General features: G+C 36.1%; 1 protein-coding gene across 1 annotated transcript in view; it reads right to left on the bottom strand.

Annotated features, from left to right (window-relative positions):
• LOC120543650 (hexokinase-2-like) overlaps window positions 1-6,470 on the bottom strand; it is a 41,525-nt gene extending 35,055 nt beyond the window's left edge. The window contains exon 1 of the mRNA XM_039776792.1: window positions 6,445-6,470. The gene's annotated coding sequence lies outside the window, so the exon portion shown is untranslated. The remainder of the gene's footprint in view (window positions 1-6,444) is intronic.
• Between the last annotated feature and the right edge of the window lie 4,458 nt (window positions 6,471-10,928).

Below are 10,928 nucleotides of genomic sequence, written 5' to 3' on the forward strand. Positions count from 1 at the left end.
GGGATGTCATCCTGAGTAACAATGACACAGTCAAGTAATCTAGCTCAGATTTTCATGGTATATTACACAATCATGGTTTCCTGAGTTGAGTATACAATACAAACCTGATTACCTTTACTGTAAAGCATTTTAAGACATCTTTAATAATTTTTCTGTTTTTGATATGGAATATTGCGTGACCAAAATCAAACGATGAGCCCATTTAATTATAAATACCCAGATATATCATATTAATGGTGTTAAAAATGTAGTTTTTCTGAGCAGTGCCTGTTTGGTTAGCTGTGGATATGTCTAAACATTTATATGCTAAAAAGGTAGACATTGAAATAATTTTTAAATCCATTCTCATGTCCCAGAAAGGACATTTTTCATGGAATAAATCATATGATTCATCAAAAAAATTAAAGTGCATTTATAAATTAAATTTCTGTTGCTGTGATGTATATAGAACACTAATAAAAATAGAAAGTGCTTAAATTGGCCTTTTTTGACACTTTCAATTATTTACATTTTAAATCCATATTCGTCTTTGACCCATTATACAAAATGTAATTTGTTTTCCTTTTGGACATTTTTGTGTGGTTTTTTTCTGCACTCTTGCCTAAACTCTAAGCTGTTGTCCATTATCCCATCCTCTTTCAGTCACTCTGTTTTCTGATTTGTACTTGTCTGGAGACAGTAACTTTGAAATAAAAATCAAAAATATTTGTTGAAAATTAATGAGAACTGGCACAAATCGAGCTGAGTCTTCCTGCAGGCTTTCTATACCACACTAGAATGGCTTGAAACAAGGTAACCAAGGCATTTTTTCCACAAAAGATGTTACAGAGTCCATGGTAGAAGTTCAGACATTACCACAAAGTCATGAGATACATGTAGCAGGGCACCTTTAACTTGTTATAAACCTAACAGTTGTGTTGTCCTATTCTGGATCACTTGATGAATAAAAGATTGAGTTTGGCCAGTTTTTAAGCCGACATGAAGCCCTTCGAGTGCACAAATTGAAACATAAACTCATCTGCTGACGATGATGGATTTTTTATCTTCATTTCTTTTACTTTATATTTCTTTTAGTTATTTTCTTTTTAAAAGGCTACATAGCTTTTTAGTCCAAGTGTAGGTACATCTTAAAGCTACAGTCAAGTTTTCATCCAAATTTAACACAAAGCAAACATTCAAAAATGTGAATGGATGCTTGTTTCCATCCACTTGCAAAAACATTGTGAAAGTAAGCGTCACTGTTTTTCAGAATTTCTAAAAACCAATCTGTCAATCAATCGATTAATGGAGAAAATAATCAGCAGATTAATCCTGCTTTTACATTAATGCATGAGTCATAATAATCTTTCTAATATAACATATGGTATAACAGTCACAGGACTGATGATAATAACGCATTTTTTACTTAAGTAACATTTTCAATGCAGGACTTCTACTTGTAATGGAGGTATTAGACGTCTTCTTTAAGTAAAGGGTCTGAATACTTCCTCCACCACTGCTGTTATGGCAGCACATTAATGCCCATGGTGTCAGAATCACATTTAAGTTTCTGTGTACTTTTGGCCATAGAGTATAAAGATACTACTTTACTTCATTTGAACTTAAAATAGCTAACCGTTTTCCCTCCTAAACTTCGGCTTGGTTGGTGCTACCGAACATCGTGAGCACTCCTTCTAGGTCTCACAGGAAATGAAACCAAAAAGTAAAGACCGCAGTCAGTCGCACGCTAACGCAAAGGATTGAAAAACAATGTATCTGTATGAAAGGGGAAGGACAACATTAGAAAAAAATGCATAGTTCACGTGCAGATCTCTTCTATCAATGAACCAACGTGTGTTTAGTGTGTTACAGTGACTTTACTTCATCAAATCAGACAACTAGGAAATGTAACTCTAAAATGTTAATACAGTATTCATGGTCGATACTCTGAGCATTGAGCAGTCAAATACAAAAAAAGAACAAAGCAAATGATATTTCTATCAACTTTGCAGGAAATATTTTGATTGATAAAAATGGTCCACAGTTAAGAAAAAAAACACTCAACTGAACTATTCTAAATGAAAAAAGAATTATTTTACAGTACAGTGACGACATTTTTGAGTTGCTTGGGTGAAAATGTGATCATTACACAAACCGGTTACGTTCACTTTCAAAGCTCTGACCCTCAGCAGGCGGTTTATGATCTTAAAGGGAAATTCTGAGGTTTCAGTATTGCTTCATTGCACTTGCTTCAGCATCCTGCATGCTGGAGTCGTAGTGAGAACAGGTGACGTGAGATCTCACAGCAGGTGGGTTTGATTCCCATTTAATATGCTAACAAATGCTAACATTCGACTGCATCAAATCTGGAGAGTTTTTATTTTCTCTGATCCAACTGGAGATATGCATTGAACAAAAGACATTTCTCCTCATTTGTAAGTGTCTCCTAGCAGACCAGAACCTGTACCTGTTGGATAAATGGAAAGTGGAGAGACAACTTTATTCTTAGCTCTAAAAAAAGTCATGTTTGTCCTGAGGGTGGTGCCAGAAGAAAGGCCATACTGTAATGTAAATAAAAAAGGGTTTATCCTCTGTACGGTTGCCAATTAAGGACATCTCAGAGTCTTAGCTGTGCTTTGACCTGAACACTAATGCTGGTTTGTAAACATGCTAAATGTTAAGGTGCCATAAGATCTGATATTTGCATGTTAGAAAGCTACATTTGAGCTAAATTATGAATCAGATTGTATTGCCATTTTGTGTTCACCTAATTATTCCGTCCGATGTTGACTGAAGGAATAATTTCAAGCTGCACAGCTGCATCCATCTCAAACATAAAGAGCAGAAACAATACGTCAACTAATACATCAGTTGGAAAATGATTTGGCAACTACTTAGATAATCAATTATTCGCAAAAATGTGACACTTTCCCAGGTCCCAGCTTCTGAAATGTCAGATTCTTCTGCTCTTCTTTGTCATGATATGATTGTTAAATTAATATCTTTGGACTCTTGGTAGGAAATTACAATGTTTACTATTTCTTTTTGACATTTTAAAGACAAAAACTGATTAATCGAGAAGATAATCTCTAGATGAATTGATAATTTAAATACTCGATAGTTGAAGCTCGAAATTATTGCCATTTTTGTTTCAATTTTTCTGGCTCTGACACAAGAAGATGACATACAGCGCTCTGATTGGCTGGTTGTTTGTCCACCAATCAATCAGATGTGATTCAGAGGTCCCGAATCAGGGTAGAATCACATAGCTTGTAATATTTGCATGAGCTAAATGTTAGCTAAAATGCTAAAATCAGCACGGACAAGCTAGCATGTGAACATGTGTACAGTTAGCATCGCACATTTCCAATATTATGAGGTTTGTAACACATTTTTAGTGTAGCATGCTGATGTTTAACATTTAACATTAGCATGATGACAATTTAATTTAATTTAAATGCTAAGATCAGCATGGTTCATGTAAGCCTTGCTAACACTTCAGGTCAGCAAGCTAATATTTGGCATGTTGTGTTGGCATTTAAGTACACACAAGGCTAAATTCAGTCAGTAGCTTTAGCGGTTTTAGGTCATAAACTGTCAAATGTTTTGACCTGCAGGTGGCACTAGAGAAGAGATCCGAGGATCACCAAAGTCAGGTGGATTTATCTGATGGAAAACATGAATGTTATTGAAAGTTTAATGGCAGTCCATCCAGTAGTTGTTGAGATATTTCAGACCCCAGTTGTGGACCGGCGGATCAGTTCTGTAGCCTCTCAGGTAGCACGGCTACTAACAACTTCACTTTTCACACTTCAAGTGAGCCAGTGAAATGTTTGTATGAATTTGATTTACACTTGAGACAGGGTTGAGACATTAGACGGACATTAAACTAAAGTTACAAAAAAGAAAATGCATAAAGAGGTAGTCTGAAACACCTTCAACAGAAACAAACGTAACATTTAGTGGCACAAAAGAGTCAGAATGTGGTTTCCTTTGAACATTCAAGTGCTCAGTTGGTCATTGTTTACATGCATAAATATGTGACATCAGGAAGGTGTTTCAGAACGAGTCTTTTCTAACGGTAATGTCACATCCAACCTGACGGGGTCTTTAGTTAAGGCTCTGGTTCCAGGATTTCAGTCAGCAGCGCCAGTCTGCAGGACGTCGTCCTCATCTCCGTCTTTGGCGCAGCGTCTTGGCTCGATGCTGTGAACAAACACACAAGAAGACTAAATTAGAAAACATTTGTCCAAACTGGACCTAAATGATTTAATTGGTAAATAAAAAGATCATTTACCTGGTGTTTTCATCTGATAATGTACTAAACGTGTTTGACTCCCTCCTGTTTGTGTTGAATTAGTCTATATCCACGACGTTTCATTTCTGGGATTGCTCCGGTGCCGCCGGAAATTCCTCCGGATGTCCCTGATCACCTGAGAATTCCCGGTGGGCCGGTCTGGTTGTTTGGTTGTGAGGGCCGGTGTTCAGGTATGGCACTGGGTTGAAATCATAGTTCAATATTATGGATGCTGTCCCTATGCTGCCTGCACTCGCAGCCCACTTTTTGTATTTACAGTATTTATTTTTTCTTGCAGCCCACTCGCAGAGTGCAGCCTTGTTAATGATGACCTATTTATGTTCGGAGTCCTCCGACGGCAGCACCTTGCTGAAAAATAAAATAAAAAATACGTCAGCGTACACAAGTCACTGGTGCTTGTTGGAGGATGCCACCGCGAGCAAAAAGAAGCGGTTTTAAACGGGTAATAGAAAGCGCAAAACGGCACTGAAAAGGCGTCAATTTAAAAAAAGGAGAGCTCTAGAAAGTGACGCGGCCAGATGAACTTTTTCTATTTTTAGCAAAACGCCAAATGAAGACGTTGAGACGGGTAAGCTAAGTTAGTTAGGAGAAGTGACTGCAAACCAGCGTTTATGTATATGAATCAAACTTGTTCTTGTAGCTCCGCAGCAGCAGCTAGTAGGCCTACTAGTCCAGTTTGCTGCTAACAGTGACAATGAAGAGCCAGTAAGGTTACCAAGCAGCAGCTATATGAGCCCAGAACTCCAGTTTGGGCAGGTAGGGTTGATCATTGACTGAGTATTATAAGAATTAATAAGAGTGTGGTGTTGACCTGCTCTATATGAAAAATGCCCTGGGATAATTAATGATGCCAGATGATTCGGAACTACCATAATGACACTGACTTGACTTGATCAGAAAGCTTTGTAAAAAGGAGAGATTTGTGCTGAGAATTATGACAATTTATAAAATGTGATTTAGTGTCAGAAGCAGAGCCAGTAGTGTGCATTAGGGATAGCTGCTGTCAGTGTGGATGGCACATCTACTGTAAGCTGTTGTATCACAGTGTGTGAACAAGCAAACATGATCAGATTAGCTACAATATAATCACTTTTTATGCCCACATATTACTTGTGACTCATTATGAAAGTTGTATGAAATATTCAAAGGAAAAAATAGATGTCATTAGAAAGTGCAATACAATGTATCTTGTTCTTTATTTAATCTGTGATTACTTATTTGCACAGAAACAGATTCTGATATTGTTCAACATCATTGGGCTGTTGTTAAGATGTTAACTTTTCTAATAAATCTACATTGTGAAGCAACACTTGGAAATAGTGATATTTTACAAAATACACTGAATTACAAGGATGTAGAGAACAGGGCGCTATTGCAGACTTATATACTAAGGTTTTGATTACATTTTTTTAATATAGTCATTCCTGAAGTAAAGTGGGCCGGTCTAAGGCATGAAAATCCAGGCATGAAAATGAGTCCCAATCCGGCCCTGGTCACTAATGCACATTAAATAAGTTTTTCTTCCGCTCTGTTCATTTGCAGCGATAAGCTAATTGTGCATAAATCTACTGCTGATACTTCTCAAGTTCCAGCATGTATTTTTACAACAAATGTATTTTTATTTTAAAGCCTTTACTGTGAAACCAGAAGTTTTGACGATGGCATTTGCTTACATCAACAAAAATCACTCCATTTAGTTTTTCTAAATGGTTTAGGGTCCCTAAATCTTTCAATCGTTAAGCACAAAAATGGCGAAAATAAATAAATGCTCATCCCAAGCTCCAAGAGCCCAAACTGATGTCTTCAAACTTTGATCTGATCAACAGACAAGAAACCAAATTTATTGAATTTAAAATGACATAAAACTTCTTTACACCAGTTTAAAATGTTAACAATGTGTGTTGCTTTTGTGTTTTTTCCCTACATACATTATAAACTACATTCATAGATAGTTAAAGTCTATGTAACCTGATTCCCACGACAGCTTAAATGTGACGGTTGAGTTACGAGACCGACCGACCGACCGAACGACCGACCGACCGACCAACGTCACTTTGAGAGATTCTGGATCAAAATGTCCACAGAGATAAATAAACGAGTCTTGTAACTCAAATCCTAATGTCACAGTGTTTCTAAGATGTCTTTACCCTGGCTGGAGTTTGGATCCAGACGGCCCGGCCTCTGTGAATGACATAATGCAAAAATTCCATAACAGATTAAAGAAATACATATGTTATTAATATAATCAAACAACATCAAGGCAATGCTTGAAAAGTGACAAATGCTAATAAAAAATCTATTTTCATTAACATGTTCAATCTGGATAACAGAGGACATGTCCTGGGTTCCTTATCCAGGAAGGACAAAAAGATGATTTTCCCACCAAAACTCTGTCAAACATGACCTACTCAGCTAAAATAGATCTTAGCCTTTAAAGCATTAATGCCAGATTTCACATGAAATAGGCATTTTTTAAATATCAAAACATTAAATATGTTTTATTAGCGTTATCCAGAAAGACACGTTTGCACCAGTACCCGAAAAAGCAAAATATCAACTTTTTAAAGAGAGAATTACTAAACTCTCCAGATGTTTTGGGGTCCTCCAAAATCTTCTTTATGATGTAATATCATTTTACATGACTAGGCAAATGCATTGTGGGTAATGTATGCATTTGAATGTCTGTTACCCAGGAGGGACATTGGGGAAATACAAATGTTTGGACAAAAGTATTTGTTGTGTAGAATAGTAAATAAGCTCAGTATTGGGTTATATTTGTAGGTATAATTGCAAACATCCACACAATTATGCCCAAGTAAAAAATAATGCTTTTATTAATTCTTTTGACATTTTTTATCATATTTCTATACTTAGATTTTAAATCGGGACATTACCCAGAAGGGACAGTTTGGTACTTTGGAGCTCAATGGCTCTTAACATTTTCATGTCTTGCAATAAATACTCATACAAGTGAGTAAAGAGGGGGGAGTAAAGCAATATAATGCACTCTTTTAAAATATATTTTTATTTTTAACAATTTGAATATGCTTTGGACACCAGAATTGACACGCCACGTCTTTGACCTATTTATTATACACATGATCTAATAAGACATACATAAAATAATTAGGCAAAACACATATAGGCTGTTCATCTACTTTATCACATGACATCTGACCACCTCATGTTTCATGTTGTAAGAACCAATTCTCCCCCTTTAAACATGACTGAGCCTCTGACATGGAAGATCACTGGGAGAGAAGGGGACTTTCACGAGCAGGTTTAAGGCTTAAAAGCATGGAATGACTACAAAATAAAAACCTCAGTAGACAAAACATTTCATTAAAACTTGTGTGTGATAAATATATGTCAAAATCTAAACTTTGTCTAGGAAGTGATTTGCAAACTCTGATTTATATGTCTATTTTAAAAAATCACGCAGAATTGAATCATCGGCCGGACATCCGGCCGATATGAGACATCCGGAGGAATTTCCGGCGGCACCGGAGCAATCCCAGAAATGAAATGTCGTGGATATAGACTAATTCAACACAAACAGGAGGGAGTCAAACACGTTTAGTACATTATCAGATGAAAACACCAGGCAAAGGATCTTTTTATTTACCAATTAAATCATTTAGGTCCAGTTTGGACAAATGTTTTCTAATTTAACGAGCCTGTATTTGTGTTCTTGTGCGTTTGTGTGTTTGTTCACTTTTAGAGAGGTCATTGATCTGCGGGATGATGATGATGATGATGATGATGAAGAGGACGAGGAAGGCGGCGTTTCAACACTAAGGATCAGTAACTCTCCCATCAGATCCTTCACTCCGATCTCAGAGGCCAGCGGCTGCCTTATCGACTTCAAGAAACCGCATCGAGCCAAGACGCTGCGCCAAAGACGGAGATGAGGACGGTCCTACGCCAGACTGGCGCTGCTGACTGAAATCCTGGAACCAGAGCCTTAACTAAAGACCCCGTCAGGTTGGATGTGACATTACCGTTAGAAAAGACTCGTTCTGAAACACCTTCCTGGTGTCACATATTTATGCAGGTAAACAATGACCAACGGAGCACTTGAATGTTCAAAGGAAACCACATTCTGACTCTTTTGTGCCACTAAATGTTACGTTTGTTTCTGTTGAAGGTGTTTCAGACTACCTCTTTATGTATTGAACATTTTCTTTTTTGTAACTTTAGTTTAATGTGCTGCCATAACAGCAGTGGTGGAGGAAGTATTCAGACCCTTTACTTAAAGAAGACGTCTAAAGATAAAGACGTCAGTAAAAATACTCTTTTACAAGTAGAAGTCCTGCACTGAAAATGTTACTTAAGTAAAAAAATTATTATCATCAGTCCTGTGACTGTTATACCATATGTTATATTCGATAGATTATTATGACTCATGCATTAATGTAAAAGCAGGATTAATCTGCTGATTATTTTCTCCATTAATCGATTGATTGACTGTTTTTTAGAAATTCAGAAAAACAGTGACTCTTAGTTTCACAATGTTTTTGCAAGTGGATGGAAACAAGCATCCATTCACATTTTTGAATGTTCGCTTTGTGTTAAATTTGGATGAAAACTTGACTGTAGCTTCAAGATGTATCTACACTTGGACTAAAAAGCTATGTAGCCTCTTTTTTTTTTTAAATAACTAAAAGAAGTACAAAGTAAAAGATAAAATCCATCATACTCAGCAGATGAGTTGATGTTTCAATTTGTGCACTTAAAGGGCTTCATGTTGGCTTAAAAACTGGCCAAACTCAATCCATAATTCATCAAGTGATCCAGAATAGGGCAATGCTTATAACAACTGTTATGTTTATAACAAGTTAAAGGTGCCCTGCTACACACAGGGGCGCAACTACCCAGTGTCAAAGGGATATGCAGCAGCAATTTTGGCTAATTGTTATATTTTCCATCTCTGTCTGCACTATTTTTCCCCAAAAAGGACACAGTGAATACGTTGGTCAACAGAACTTCATACCATTCTGGACATTTAGTTTTGTGTGGCCTAACTAACAGAACTCCTACCTCATGTCATCACTGGTTTCATCTCTACTTGATGTCATCGCCGACCTCATGTCTGTCTCATTCACTCATTGCCTGTGTTCTTCTCCACTAAGACATATTGTCAAACAAACATTATATAATAGATTTTCCATATTAGTTTCCATATTAATAATATTAAGAAATGAATCTGTATATACAAATATGGAGAGCCACTTAGCACAAACCTTTAAAGAGAGAGAGAGAGATAAGGAAGATCTTCTGTTACCCAGGACATGTCCTCTGTTATCCTGATTGGACATGTTAATGAAAATAGATTTTTTATTAACATTTGTCACTTTTCAAGCATTGCCTTGATGTTGTTTGATTATATTAATAGCATAATATGCATTTCTTTAATCTGTTAAGGCATTTTTGCATTATGTCATTGCTGGCTAACGGGATGTCATCCTGAGTAACAATGACACAGTCAAGTAATCTAGCTCAGATTTTCATGGTATATTACACAATCATGGTTTCCTGAGTTGAGTATACAATACAAACCTGATCACCTTTACTGTGAAGCATTTTAAGACATCTTTAATAATGTTTCTGTTTTTGGCATGGAATATTGCATGACCAAAATCAAACGATGAGTCCATTTAATTATAAATACCCAGATATATCATATTAATGGTGTTACAAATTTGCCTAAACATTTATATGCTAAAAAGGTAGACATAAAAATCATTTTTAAATCCATTCTCGTGTCCCAGGAAGGACATTTTCATGGAATAAATCATATGCTTTCATAAAAAAAAATTGAATTGCATTTCTAAATTTAATTTCTGTTGTTGTGATGTATATAGAACAATAATAAAAATAGAAAGTGCTTGAATTGGCTTTTTTTTTTACACTTTCATTTATTTACAAATTTTAAATCCATATTCGTCTTTCACCCATATATACAAAATGTAATTTGTTTTCCTTTTGGCCATTTTTGTGTTTTTTTTCTGCACTCTTGCATAAACTCTAAGCTCTTTTCCATTATCCCATCCTCTTTCAGCCACTCTGTTTTCTGATTTGTACTTGTCTGGAGACAGTAACTTTGAAATAAAAATCAACACATTTAAAAAATATTCGTTGAACATTAATGAGAACTGGCACAAATCGAGCTTTCTATACCACGCTAGAATGGCTTGAAACAAGGTAACCAAGGCATTTTTTCCACAAAAGATGTTACAGAGTCCATGGTAGAAGTTCAGACATTACCACAAAGTCATGAGATACATGTAGCAGGGCACCTTTAACTTGTTATAAACCTAACAGTTGTGTTGTCCTATTCTGGATCACTTGATGAATAAAAGATTGAGTTTGGCCAGTTTTTAAGCCGACATGAAGCCCTTTAAATGCACAAATTGAAACATCAACTCATCTGCTGAGGATGATGGATTTTATATCTTTATTTCTTTTACTTTATACTTCTTTTAGTTATTTTCTTTTTAAAAGGCTACATAGCTTTTTAGTCCAAGTGTAGATAAATCTTAAAGCTACAGTCAAGTTTTCATCCAAATTTAACACAAAGCGAACATTCAAAAATGTGAATGGATGCTTGTTTCCATCCACTTGCAAAAAC

Source organism: Perca fluviatilis, chromosome 16 (assembly GCF_010015445.1).
Source record: "Perca fluviatilis chromosome 16, GENO_Pfluv_1.0, whole genome shotgun sequence".
Taxonomy (NCBI): domain Eukaryota; kingdom Metazoa; phylum Chordata; class Actinopteri; order Perciformes; family Percidae; genus Perca; species Perca fluviatilis.